The following is a 13134-nucleotide window of genomic DNA, read 5'->3' as shown; positions in this document are numbered from 1 at the left end:
CCTTCTGAGGGCAAAAGTGTTTGTCGCTCGAACTGGAGTTTTTCTAGAAATGGATTTTATTTCTAAAGGAACCAGTGGGAGGAAAGTAGAACTTGAAGGAATTCAAGAATCACAAAGCATTGATACACCTATGGAGGAATTAGAGCAGGAAACACAAGTAGTTGTGGAAGAGCAACCTACTCAAGTAGAACAAGACCAGCGTAGGTCAAGCAGGATACGTCACATACCTGAGATATATGAATATCTCATAACTGACCAAGGTGATGTATTACTCATGGATCAAGATGAGACTGTGACCTACCAAGAGGTCATAGCTGGTCCTGAGTCTGAGAAGTGGCTAGAAGCCATGAAATCTGAAATGGAATCCATGTACACAAACCAGATTTGGACCTTGGTAGAGCCTCCTGTAGAAGTTAACCCTATAGGATGCAAATGGGTCTTCAAAAAGAAGACTGACATGGATGGTAAGGTACATACCTATAAGGCAATACTAGTTGCAAAAGGATATAAACAAATTCATGGGGTTGACTATGATGAAACCTTTTCACCAGTTGCAATGCTTAAATCTGTTCGGATTTTACTTGCTATCGCTGCATATCATGATCATGAAATATGAAAGATGAATGTCAAAAATGCTTTCCTTAATGGGAATCTTCTTGAGGATGTGTAAATGAAACAACCTGAAGGATTTGACATACCAGAAGAAGCCCAAAAGATATGCAAGTTACATAGATCAATCTATGGATTGAAGTAAGCTTCCAAAAGCTGGAATCTTCATTTTGATGAAACAGTAAAACAATATGGATTCATCAATAATTAAGATGAGCCTTGTGTCTACAAGAAGGTTAGTGGGAGAATGAGAGTCTTCCTGGTATTATATGTAGATGACATATTACTCATTGGAAATGATGTCCCTACCTTGTAACAAGTAAAGACTTGGGTGGGGAGATGTTTTTCTATGAAGGACCTAGGTGAAGCAGCATATATATTAGGAATCAGGATCTATAGAGATAGATCATAAGAACTGCTTGTCCTAATCCAGAGTACATACATAGACAAAGTGATGAGACACTTTAATACATGATTCCAAGAAAGGATTCATACTTATGTGTTGTACCCCAAAATTTCCCTACTTTTTTTATTCAATTCGCCTAGCTTATGGTTTTGTTCATTTTCATACTTTGTTTCTATTTGATCATGCATTCATCGATAGTTGCATGTGGTAACAAATTTATGCCAAATGATCGGTGATAATGGATTTAATCAGTTTAAGTGGATTTTCGAGGTGGGTATTATTTGGTAATTATTCTGGTATATTTCCCATATTACTTATGGTGGGAATCATCTCTTTATTTGAGATTCATGGTTACCAGAAGAGATTGAAGTGATCATCAATTAATTCAGAGGTTTGCTTGAATTCAAAGGAAATGGAAAAGTTGGAATAAAATAAAGATTTCATTCATTTATTGGAAAATATCAATTCTCAAAAGTACTAAAAGTCATGGGTTAAGCCACTCAAAATTCAAGGCAAAAGTGGTAGAAAAATCAAGGCAAAGGCATGAAAATTCAAGTTAATTATTAGTGACTCTTTGCCTTACATCCTAACTTAGTACTTTTGCCGAACTCCAACACCATTGGTCTTTAACTACCCTTAACTACCTATTTCTCCACAAGCCATTAATTTACATAATTATCCTTAACTACCATAACTTTCAAACTAACACAAAAGTTCCAAACAAACACAAATCTCAACCTTCATTTTTCACTCAATCCTAGCTACTCTTAATTATCAATCCTATGGTCGAAATTGGTGATCCGCAACTAAGGGTTAAATTAATTTCTAACTATTGATAAACCAATTACTTGGATCATAATCCAATGGTGATCATTCACCTAACAATTCTATATAAACATGTTATTTCTCATAATTTTGGGCTTTAACTATCACTAACCCAACTTAGAAAATTCACGATTAACCATTATTTTTCCATTATTTTTTCTTCTATTCTCTCCCAATTTCTCTCTCAATATGAATCTTCTCCCTCACCTTCACTAAAGTTCATTTTCATTACCATTTAGAATTTCACATTGAAGTTCTAAAATGGTGGAACTTAGCCATCAATAATTTCTATATTATCATCAACAATTATCAATCAACAATTCAAGCATTATCATCAAAAATCATTCATCAATAATTTCTACAACAATCATCATCTAAAGTTTATCAAGATTTATCAACAATCATCATCCAAGATTCATCAATATTCTACATTCATGATTCATCTTCTATATTCATTCATCATCAAGAATAATTATCAAAGCTTGGAAGTTAATTTGATTAATGGAGCGTATTCTTGAAGTATTTCGGGTTTCTTTTCGGTACTCCGTTTTTCAACACTAACCGAAGCAAATCTCCACTCCGTCGGTAATTCTTTATCTTTTCCACACCCTTTCCATGAACTATTGGATGTTTTTTGGTTGATTGATTTAAGCTACTGTTTTGGATTTTCTTATCAAAATAATCACTTATTTTTGGCACAAAACACATAAACTTGTAAATAGTGATTTTTCAATTCTTAACTATTAATAACATGTTAATATACCATTTGAATCAATTTTTCGTGATGATCATGAATATATAATTATTTTTTTGTTCCGATGTATATTTTAGTCGAACCGACATATCAAAATTTTTCTAAGTGTCAAGCCATATGTCTCAATATTCCACCTTGCTTAACTTTTTATGGGAGCTTCAAATGAGAAACGTGTCTTCATCAAAGTTGTAGCTATCTCAAATACCTTCAAAATGGTCACCAATTTCATATCATTTGGATTTTAAATGATAGAGTTATGCGTTTTTGAAGTTTGGAAAAATCACTTAATCAATGGTATAGGTCAAAAGTGACCTATAATGTAGCCTCATATCACATGTTCAAAGAAGTTGAATTAGCTCCCACTCCAAACATCAAAATTGAATTAGACACATTAAATTTTATTATTCAACTTGGAAATATTTCATCTCATTAAAATTGAGCAAGTTATGGCCTTGGGTTGACTTTCAAATTAGGGTTTAGACAAAATGACCTATAATGTTTCAACATAGGAAATGATTTTCCAAGCAAAACTAGCTCTAGGTATCAACATGAAAGTTGTTTATAATGTCATTTAGAGTAAGTTTTCTCTTGGAATAATTTTCATATGGTGACAATTGTAGGAGATAGGGTCTAGGGAGACCCAGTTTTGATCAGATGAATTCATCTGGCCAACCACTATCAACCAAGTTGCTAAATTCCAATTCTCTTGAATTTCTTGGCTCATGGTAGATCATATATGAATAATATGATGAAATTTGAAGTGTCCCTTGAGGAATTTGATCAATTGGTGAGATAGCTTGTTGGAGAAGTTACTCAAGATACCCAGTCAAACTAGGGTTTCCAAGGCAAATCACCCTCAAACTCTTGAAGCAAACTTGATCAATATAACATGTAGAAACAATTGGGACTCATATATGATGCCTATAACCATTCTTGAATCAATTATTGGTTGTGCTCTTTGTTCATGAGGGTCTCAAAACCCTAGATGTGATCAATGAATCAATGAGATCATGCCTTACCTACAAAAGAGTTAGATAGATACAAAGACATATTTTTGGTATTTTAGTTAGTAAAATGATGATACAAGTATGATATAATCACAAAGTGCTTGGTGATCTCTCCCAAAACAAACCCAATGAAAAGGGGTAAGGAGGATGCAAAGGTATGTGATGCTTCGTCTGACTATATATAAAATATAGTCTATCGGGTACTTGACTGCAAGTGCACAGTCCAGTCGCTTTAGTTTTAAAAGATATCGATCCCACAGGGACCTATGGTCAAACTAGTGTTACTAACGTCACTATGCTTAGCTAAGGGAATGATTAGTAGAAGTTCGGGGGCAAAATAGTAAATCTAAGGGAGATTTAGTTTTAAGAAAGAATTTATGGAAGGGATCAGTATGCAGCACATTAATTGTCAGGGATTCGATAAGTCACCGGTGAATAGTTTAAATGCCAAATATCTCTCAGTAGAAAATATTTATTTAAAAAGCTTTATCTCACAATCTCGTGATTGTTGATTCGGCCTATAGCTTTAAGTCAGAATGTACGCTCTCGCTGTCCCATTTGAAGTTAAAATTACTTTTTGAAAATAAATAAGTTCTAATTGCTTTTAAAGTGCTCTCGCTGTTTTTAAACTCAATGCCTAATTTTTACTATCCAGCTCGAGCCTCACGCTCTCGCGATTGTTGGTTCTCACCTTAGTTAATTTCCCACTCTCGTGGCAAAACCGTATTAAATAGCTTTTCACGCTTTTGTGATAAAGTTAATTAAATTTAAATTAAAAACTTCAGCCTAAAAGATTGTTTGAGAAAAAGGGTTTTCACCGATTATTAAATCCCACCAAATTGAATTGCTACATACCGATACCGGTAATTTAGCCGGACATGTTAAATAAAGCAAACACAATGCATATACAGATCAACATTGCGGCAAACATGATTATAATAATAATTGGGCAATAATAATAATTCAATAAAAACCTGGCAATCGAAGTAACAAAGTATAGCGATTCTTGGAGTACTTGAGCAGTCCTCCACAAGTCGGTAGGCTTCTGCTTCTTCAATACAAATTGCTTACTAAAATTAAATAAAGTGTAGTAGTTCCCCAGTGTAGGAAACTACTACTATGGCTAACTAGAAAACGGGAAGAAAAAGGGAAAAAGGAAAATTCTAAAAAGAATGGCGAATGAATTAAGGCAACAAAAACAAAGTTGCTGAAAAGAAAAGAAAATAAAAAGCTAGAAAGCTGTAAAAATTAATTGCAGAGCGTAAGTGTAAATGTAGGCCTCCCCAATTTTCCCCCCTCTGGTCCTTTATATAGTGCTCCTTTAGGTCTTGGTGGTTGAGATTTTTAAGGAATACTTGGTTTAAATGAGGAATCCGTGGGAGTCAAGTTGCTGGAGGGAATTTATGCACGTTTGGGTGCCTGTGATTGACTGTTTCAAAGCGCATATTCTGGCCGCGTGACGCTCGTCATGGGCCTGTGACGGTCGTCACAGGCTGGGTCGTGACGGGCGTCATGAATCTGTGACGGTCGTCACATCAACAAATTCTGCATATCCTGTTTTCTGCTTTTTCCATTGTTTTCTCATCTGTTTCTTCTTCTTTTTCTTCCTTTTATTTATTTTTCTCATTAATGTATGGAGATTTAAATACCTGCAAAAACAACACGAATACTTGCGTAATAATCGAAATACTAATTAAAATGGTATGATCTTTGAGTGTAAATCAAGGCAAATATCTGATGTGTTTCGCGTTATCAAATTCCCCTAAACTTGAATCTTTGCTTGTCCTCAAGCAAATATAATTTGAAAGCAAAGTTAAATGCGAATACATTACCCGTTCGTACGTGGTTGTCAGGTGGATGGTTAAGGGTGGCCGATATTCGAGTAGAACACTAAAGATATTGTGACGACACGAGCTTTCAGCTTTAGCGTAGATCTCTCCTTTACACAAGTCGGTTCGAATCATGCTATTATAGCCTAACCTAGTGTCTCTGTTTCTATTTCACCCGGTTTCATTCTAGCGTAATCACATTAAGCCCTTTGCCTCCGCACACACTTAGTGAAGTAGCTGGTTAGTGACTTTGATCCTTTTCTTAACACGGGGGTCTTGTACACTAGTGCGGTACCCCTTTATATATCCCCTTTTTGAAGGTTGTGGGGGATCGAACCGTAGTTCGCCCTACCGAGTCCAGTACCAGGTACCTCTAGACCAACCAACTGGGGTTTCTGTTCCATCTTTTTGCATATCTTTGCAACCTTTTGTATGGTTCGTTTATCAATTTCTTGATAGCAGCAGTATGGAGGAATTTCTTAATTTGTAGGCATCAAACACTTATATTCATCGGCTCTCCACGTGGTTTGCACTTGAGACGGTGCTGACTGCTAGTATAAACTACTAGGGGTTATTCTAGAATGGAGACTTAAGGTGTCGGTATAATGGTTATTCAAACTGATCTCGTAGAAATAAGGGATCTAAGGTGTCGGGACGGTATCAATCTTGTTATATCTTTCTCAGTTTTCCTAAAACCTCCGCAAGACAGCCTATGTACTCGTAGGGTACGCATTTAGTCTTAAGGAAAAAATCTTGTTATGCCAAAATATGTATAAATGATTGAAAAGGACAAACAATTTTTTTTTGTATTGGCTGAAAATATTAGCAATAGAAACAAGTAGAGGAGTGATAAGGATTTCCTCCCACATTTAAACAATGCATTGTCCTCAATGCGACAATGTATAGAATAAAAAGAAAGAAACAAAAATTCACTGCTCGTCGTTACGTTGCTGGCTTCTGCGTGCTCTGGCTCTTGCTCTTGCGCGCTCACCCCTTCCTCGCTGGGTAGGATCCAATCCTACATGTTAAGTGTACTCCTGGATGGCATCTACGCGATAAGTCAGGGCACTCATCTGGTCCGAAAGTTCCGCCATCCCCTGATCATGCCAGTTAGCATAATCGTGCTGATCCCGCTGTATTTTCTGGATCGTTTGCATCATTTCTGTTTGGCGGTCTTCCATTCTTTGGTTGTGTCGCAACATCTCGGCGTAGATGTTTTCCATGGAGGTGGGTCTTCATTCGCTTCTCTGCTGTCCTCGGGAGGAAGTCTCTGCAGCGTGCTCTTGAGGTGGTTGAGGCATGCCTCGGTCAAGCTCCTCCTCGACTTCATCTGCACCATTACCAGGATTTCCATCATTTGCCTCAGGGGCATCCAGATCAAAAACCCAATTTGCCATATCTCTCGGATCTGTGCGGCTCCTGTTGGGCATGATGATGCTCCTAACTACCTTGTTTCTGACAACAGGATGATACTTCCCGTTGTCTCTTGCTTTGATCAGGTGTGAAGCACGGCAATAGTCGATGTCGAGAAATTCTGCCTCTAAGGCTGGTAAGTTGGCTAGCCTATCTCCTAGGTTCAAGCCTAATGCTATGGAGGTGCTGATTCCCCCATAACAAAACGCCTGGCTGCCTCTCATGCATGCAGCCTGGATATTGTCTAGTAGGAAAGGAGTAACATTGAACGCAATTTGGGCAAACATACAGTGAAGAAGGAAAAGTTCCTTGGAGTTTACCTTATGGTTGCTGACTCTTCCAAAAACTGTGTGCCCCAGGACTCGGTGGAAGTATCTAATGGTTGGGTTGTGAATATATGTTGTGTTAAGCATATCCCAGCTCATGGCGTTCATGTTGGTGAGGTTGTGCCAAACTGGAAATGCTATCTCTGACCATCCTTCCGGGATGCAGCAGTGAATTCCTTCTCCATGTCGGAAACCAAGCATTCTCGCTATCTGGGTTTGATTTAGGGAATACTCGGTGCCGAACATTCTAAATATGGCGACTCTGGTGAGATATTGAGTAGCTCCAGGGGGTGTGATATAGGAGTAGGAACTCAGAAATTCCAGGGTCAGCGCTTCGTAGGTTGGCTGCGGCGTGGTACAAAGTTGCATCAAGTTGGAGTTTGTTAGCATCCACTCCACGCCCTCCAAAAGTCCTAGCCCCATCAGGCATTCATGATCAACATACCTCGTAGCTTGAACAGAGCGTTGGTAGAACTTGAGGTAGTTGTTTCTTTGGCGTTCGCCGGCTTCTCCATTTCGGAATACGATGGTTGATAGGTCGAGAGTAGCTCTTTCTTGACAGGCCATTTGTAAGGTTTATGAAACTTTTGGTATTGGTGGGTGGGATGGAATATTTGTGAGTTACACGCTTGCAGAAAATGTAAAGAATTGAATAATGGAAGCAGAATGGTACGAGAGTGGTAATTGATGAGGAAGAAGAGAGAAAGAGCACATGCATTTATAGGCGAGCTCTCTGGAATTCGTGACGGTCGTCACAGGGGTGTGACGGTCGTCACACGCAACGGATGTGTAACGGTCGTTTGCAACGGTCAGATGCTCGTAACGGTCATTTGCATGCCGTGTGACGATCGTGGCAGATCCGTGACGGTCGTCACGTCTGTGAGACGAGCATCACCCTTTATGTGACGGTCGTCACACGCTGATTTTCAATTTTTTCAACATAGGTTGCAGCAGCATATGTTAACAACATTATGATAACTTTAGCAATTTAATTAAAAGTAGAGATGCAAAAATAAATAAATAAATAAATAAGCAGAAATAAATGAATAACAATTGAATTAATAGATTGAAATTAAATGTAACATAGGAAAAAAATAGTAACGAAACAGAGCAAAAGTAACAAATGAACAAAAGTAATAAAATAAATATGCTCTCTCCCCACACAAAATAAAGCAGTGTCCTCATTGCTTAGTGCGAGTAGGAGAAATCAGTGGTCAGTAGTATTAGCCACGGTTTTGTCCCAATGCAGCGACAACTTTGTTCAGGTGATGAAACTGCTCAACGGCTATATCCATTAGGCCTAAGACATCAAAGCGTATGATCTTTATCTCTTCTTTCACAAATGTGATGTCGGCTTGAAAACCATTCAGACGGGTGAGAAGCATGGCATGATTATCAGCATATGATGGAGGAACCGGTTCATCAATGTTATAATAGTTGGGAGGTGTCTCAGGGTCAGATTCTTCCATATGGATAAGGTCATTGATATACTCATATTTAGGCGGAGTCTCGAGAGGTGAAGGTGGATCAATAGGGTGTTCATCTAAGTCATAAAGCCATTTATTGCGGTTGTGAACACTCGTTTTCTCATGGTTAGGCAAGGTAAATAGTCGAACCACTTCGTTACTGATTAGATAATCAAATGTATCCGTCCCAATGTTTCCTATGATTCTGCGGTTAAAGCAAAATCCGATATCCATGGGTTGGATGTTTCCAAAAGGTACAAGCTCATAAAGTGGGCGTACAAGTCCTATGGCGTCTGCTATCATGGTTACCAGGCCACCTATTATTATTGGGGTACGGTTGTTCTTAGCAAGATGGACAAATCTTTCCATCATGAATGTCACGATATTGACATGTCGACCTTGATCGACACATAGCAAGATGAAGAGTTCATCGCGGGACACTAAGGTGTTATTCTCTTCCTTACCAAATAAGGTGTGGGCTAGTATTTTATGAAAGTATCGGATAACAGGGTTATGGATCTTTTGTGAGTGCATCTCATTCGGGTTTGGGTTGGATTCTCTAGTTATGCTACCCCAAAAGTCATCTAGGTCGATGTCATCGATTAGGTCCTCCTGGCGGGTAGTAAAGACGAAAGGGCCACTAGGGAATCCTAGGAGGTCAGCAAGGTCTCGACGGCTATAGGTGAAATCCATGCTAAACAACCTAAAGGATATCAACCCTTTGTTAAGTTCGTAACCATGTTCGGGGTTGTATACAAGGGAGCTAAGGAATTCTAAGGTTAGTTCATGGTACGTGACAAACCATCTCTTAATGGATGCGTTCTCCCACCCAAGCTGGTTAAACATAAATAGGATGCTATCTCAGATGCCTAATTTATCCATGGTAGGTCCATCATAATATATGGTCAATGCCATATCATGCCGAGCTAGATAATCATACCGCCTTCGTTGAACTCTGCCTCTGAAAACTGTCTCAATTTGTTGCATGATGAAATTAATTAACTAACTAGTTAGTAATTTTCCTGTTTATCAGTATTCAATATGTCTAAGTTAGTTACTAGAAGCAACAATAATGATTGCAAAGAATCAATAATAGGGGAGCAAAAAGAATAAAGAAGAAAATTAAAGAAGGTAAATAGTTTGTAACAAAGATAACAAAAAAAAGGGTGGGTTTTCTCCCACTAAGCACTTTGTTTAATGTCGTAAGTTCGACAGTAGTGTTGCGGTGTACTAGGTTTTGGGTTGAGCGGGCAGCTCTATGAGTCTGAGACTGTTCGAATAGTCTCTATTTTCGATATTATGATAATGCTTTAGTCGCTGCCCGTTTACTATAAAAGGGTCACTATTCCTACGTTTTATTTCTATCGCACCACTATTGAGGACTTTGGTGATCTCGAAAGGGCCGGACCACCGAGATTTGAGTTTTCCTGGAAAAAGTTTAAATCTTGAATTGAATAGTAGCACTATGTCGCCGACTTTAAACTCCTTCCTAGAAATGCGTTTGTCATGTCATCTTTTGGTTCGTTCTTTGTAGATCCTGGCATTTTCGTAAGCGTCCAATCTCAGCTCTTCTAATTCGTGGATGTCCATAATCCGTTTCTCGCCTGCGGAAGTATAGTTTATATTTAGGGTTTTAATTTCCCAATATGCTTTGTGTTCTAATTCCACAGGGAGGTGACAAGATTTACCATAAACTAGTTTGAAGGGTGTGGTTCCTATCGGGGTTTTGTATGTCGTCCTATAGGCCCACAAAGCTTCGTTTAGTTTGGATGACCAGTCTTTTCTGGATATTCCTACGGTCTTCTCAAGAATTTATTTTATTTCTCGATTCGAGACTTCGACTTGCCCGCTAGTTTGTGGATGATACGGTGTTGCTACGCGGTCGGACTCCATACTTTAGAAGAAGTTTTCCAAATATATTCGATATGAAGTGGGAGCCACCGTCACTAACTACTAGTTTTGGCACACCGAATCTGGGAAAGATAATGTTCTTGAATAACTTGATCACTACTTGTGTGTCATTTGTTGGAGAAGCTACAACCTCAATCCATTTTGAAACATAGTCGACAGCAACGAGTATGTATTTATTACCAAAAGAAGCTGGGAATGGTCCCATGAAGTCAATCCCCCATACGTCAAAGACTTCCACTTCTAAGTTTCCCGTTTGTGGCATTTCATCGCGTCTTCAGATGTTGCAAGTGCGTTGGCACCGGTCGCATTTTATAACCGCGTTATGGACATCTTTCCATAGAGTCGGCCAAAAGAGGCCTGATTGCAGGATCTTAGTGCAGGTCTTTGAGGTACTTGCATGCCCTCCATAGGGAGCGGAATGGCAATGAGAGATTATATCATCTATTTCATCCTCATGAACACATCGACGGAAGATACCGTCGGTACCTCTTTTGAAAAGTGGAGGTTCATCCCAGTAATACTGTTTTAGGTCATGGAAGAATTTCTTCTTTTGTTGGTAAGATTGGTCCGGTGGAAGTACTCCGACAGCTAGGTAGTTGACTAAATCAGCATACCATGGCAGAGTTGCATTCGCATGTATTTCTTCCACGGATTCTTCTATTTCTGTATCGTTTAATGTTAGTTCAGACATATCACTTTCCATTTGGGCTATGAGTCGTTCGTAAGGGAAATCATCGTTAATTGGGATTTGTTCAGGTTTGTTCCATTCGATTCGTGATAAGGGGTATACTACTACATTTTCAGTACCTTTCTTATCTTTTATCTCTAAATCAAATTCTTGTAAGAGCAGGATCCATCTTAAAAGTCTTGGTTTGGCATCCTTCTTACTTAACAGATATCTAATAGCGGCGTGGTCGGTATAGATGATAATTTTCGCCCCCACTAAGTAGGAACGGAATTTGTCCAAAGCGAACACGACTGCTAGAAGTTATTTTTCAGTGGCGGCGTAGTTCATTTGGGCTGGATCTAGCGTTCTGCTCGCATAGTAAATAGCATGAAGCTTTTTATCCTTCCTTTGTCCTAGTACTGCGCCTACTGCGTAATCACTCGCATCGCACATGATTTCAAAAGGTAATCTCCAGTCAGGTGGTTGCATTATGGGTGCGGTGATTAAAGATGTTTTTAGTTGGTTGAACGTTGTTAAGCATTTTTCATCAAATATGAAGTCAGCGTCTTTCATTAATAATCCTGTAAGTGGCTTGGTTATTTTCGAGAAATCTTTAATAAAACGTCGGTAGAAACCGGCGTGTCCTAGAAAGCTTCTTATTTCTTGTACGGTTTTCGGAGGTTGAAGGTTCTCTATGATTTCGATCTTAGCTTTGTCTACTTCAATTCCTCTGTCAGATACCACGTGACCTAACACAATTCCTTGTTGAACCATGAAATGGCATTTCTCACAGTTTAAAACAAGGTTTACTTTCACGCATCTTTCGAGTACCATTTCAAGGTTAGATAGACATCCTTCAAAACTCTGCCCGCAAATAGAAAAATCGTCCATAAAGACTTCCATGATGTCGTCTATAAAATCAGCGAAGATTGCCATCATGCATCTTTGAAATGTTGCGGGAGCGTTACATAAGCCAAATGGCATTCGTCAGTAGGCGAATGTACCATAAGGGCATGTGAAGGTAGTCTTTACTTGGTCGTCTGGATGGATTGGGATTTGAAAGAATCCTGAATAACCGTCTAGATAGCAGAAGTGAGAATGCTTAGCCAATCGTTCAAGCATTTGGTCAATGAAGGGTATAGGGAAATGATCTTTTCGAGTGGCTTTGTTTAGTTTTCTATAGTCAATGCACATTCTACTTCCGGTCACAACTCTTTGTGCTATGGATTCGCCCTTCTCGTTCTTAACAATTGTAACACTTCTTTTCTTGGGTACTACATGAACGGGGCTAACCCATTGACTATCGGAGATCGGGTCTATGATTCCAGCATCTAGAAGTTTCTTTACTTTATCCTTGACTACGGTACTTAGGATTGGGTTGATCCTTCTCTGGTGTTCTCTAGAGGTTTTACAATCTTCCTCCAGCATAATGTGATGCATACAGATAGAAGGACTTATTCCTTTTAGATCGGCGATGTTATATCCTAGCGCTGTTGGATATTTTCTTAGGACATCTAGTAACTTCTCAGTTTCCATCTGTCCTAAGTCAGCATTGACTATTACTGGTTTTTTCAGTTCAGTGTCTAGGAATTCGTATCTTAGGTTCTTTGGTAGTGCTTTTAATTCCAGGTCAGGTTTCTTTGGGCATGGCATGTGGTTGGGTGTAAGTACTAAGCATTCGCTTAGACTTTCATTTTGGTATGGTTCATGCCAATTATTCTCTTCAAAGATTGGAGGGATTTGGATTTTCATTATATCAGAATATGTGGTTTCTTGCATCTCCATCTCTCTCACGCACTCGTCTATGACATCAAGTAGATGACAGGTGTCGTCTAAAGCTAGCGCTTGTAAGAATTGGGTCAAGATGAATTCAACCTTTTCCTCTCCAACTTCGAATGTTAGCTTACCTCTCTTTACGTCT

Source organism: Lathyrus oleraceus, chromosome 7 (assembly GCF_024323335.1).
Source record: "Lathyrus oleraceus cultivar Zhongwan6 chromosome 7, CAAS_Psat_ZW6_1.0, whole genome shotgun sequence".
Lineage (NCBI taxonomy): Eukaryota > Viridiplantae > Streptophyta > Magnoliopsida > Fabales > Fabaceae > Lathyrus > Lathyrus oleraceus.
The sequence above is the reverse complement of the archived record's forward strand: the minus strand, read 5'-3'. Positions refer to the sequence as shown.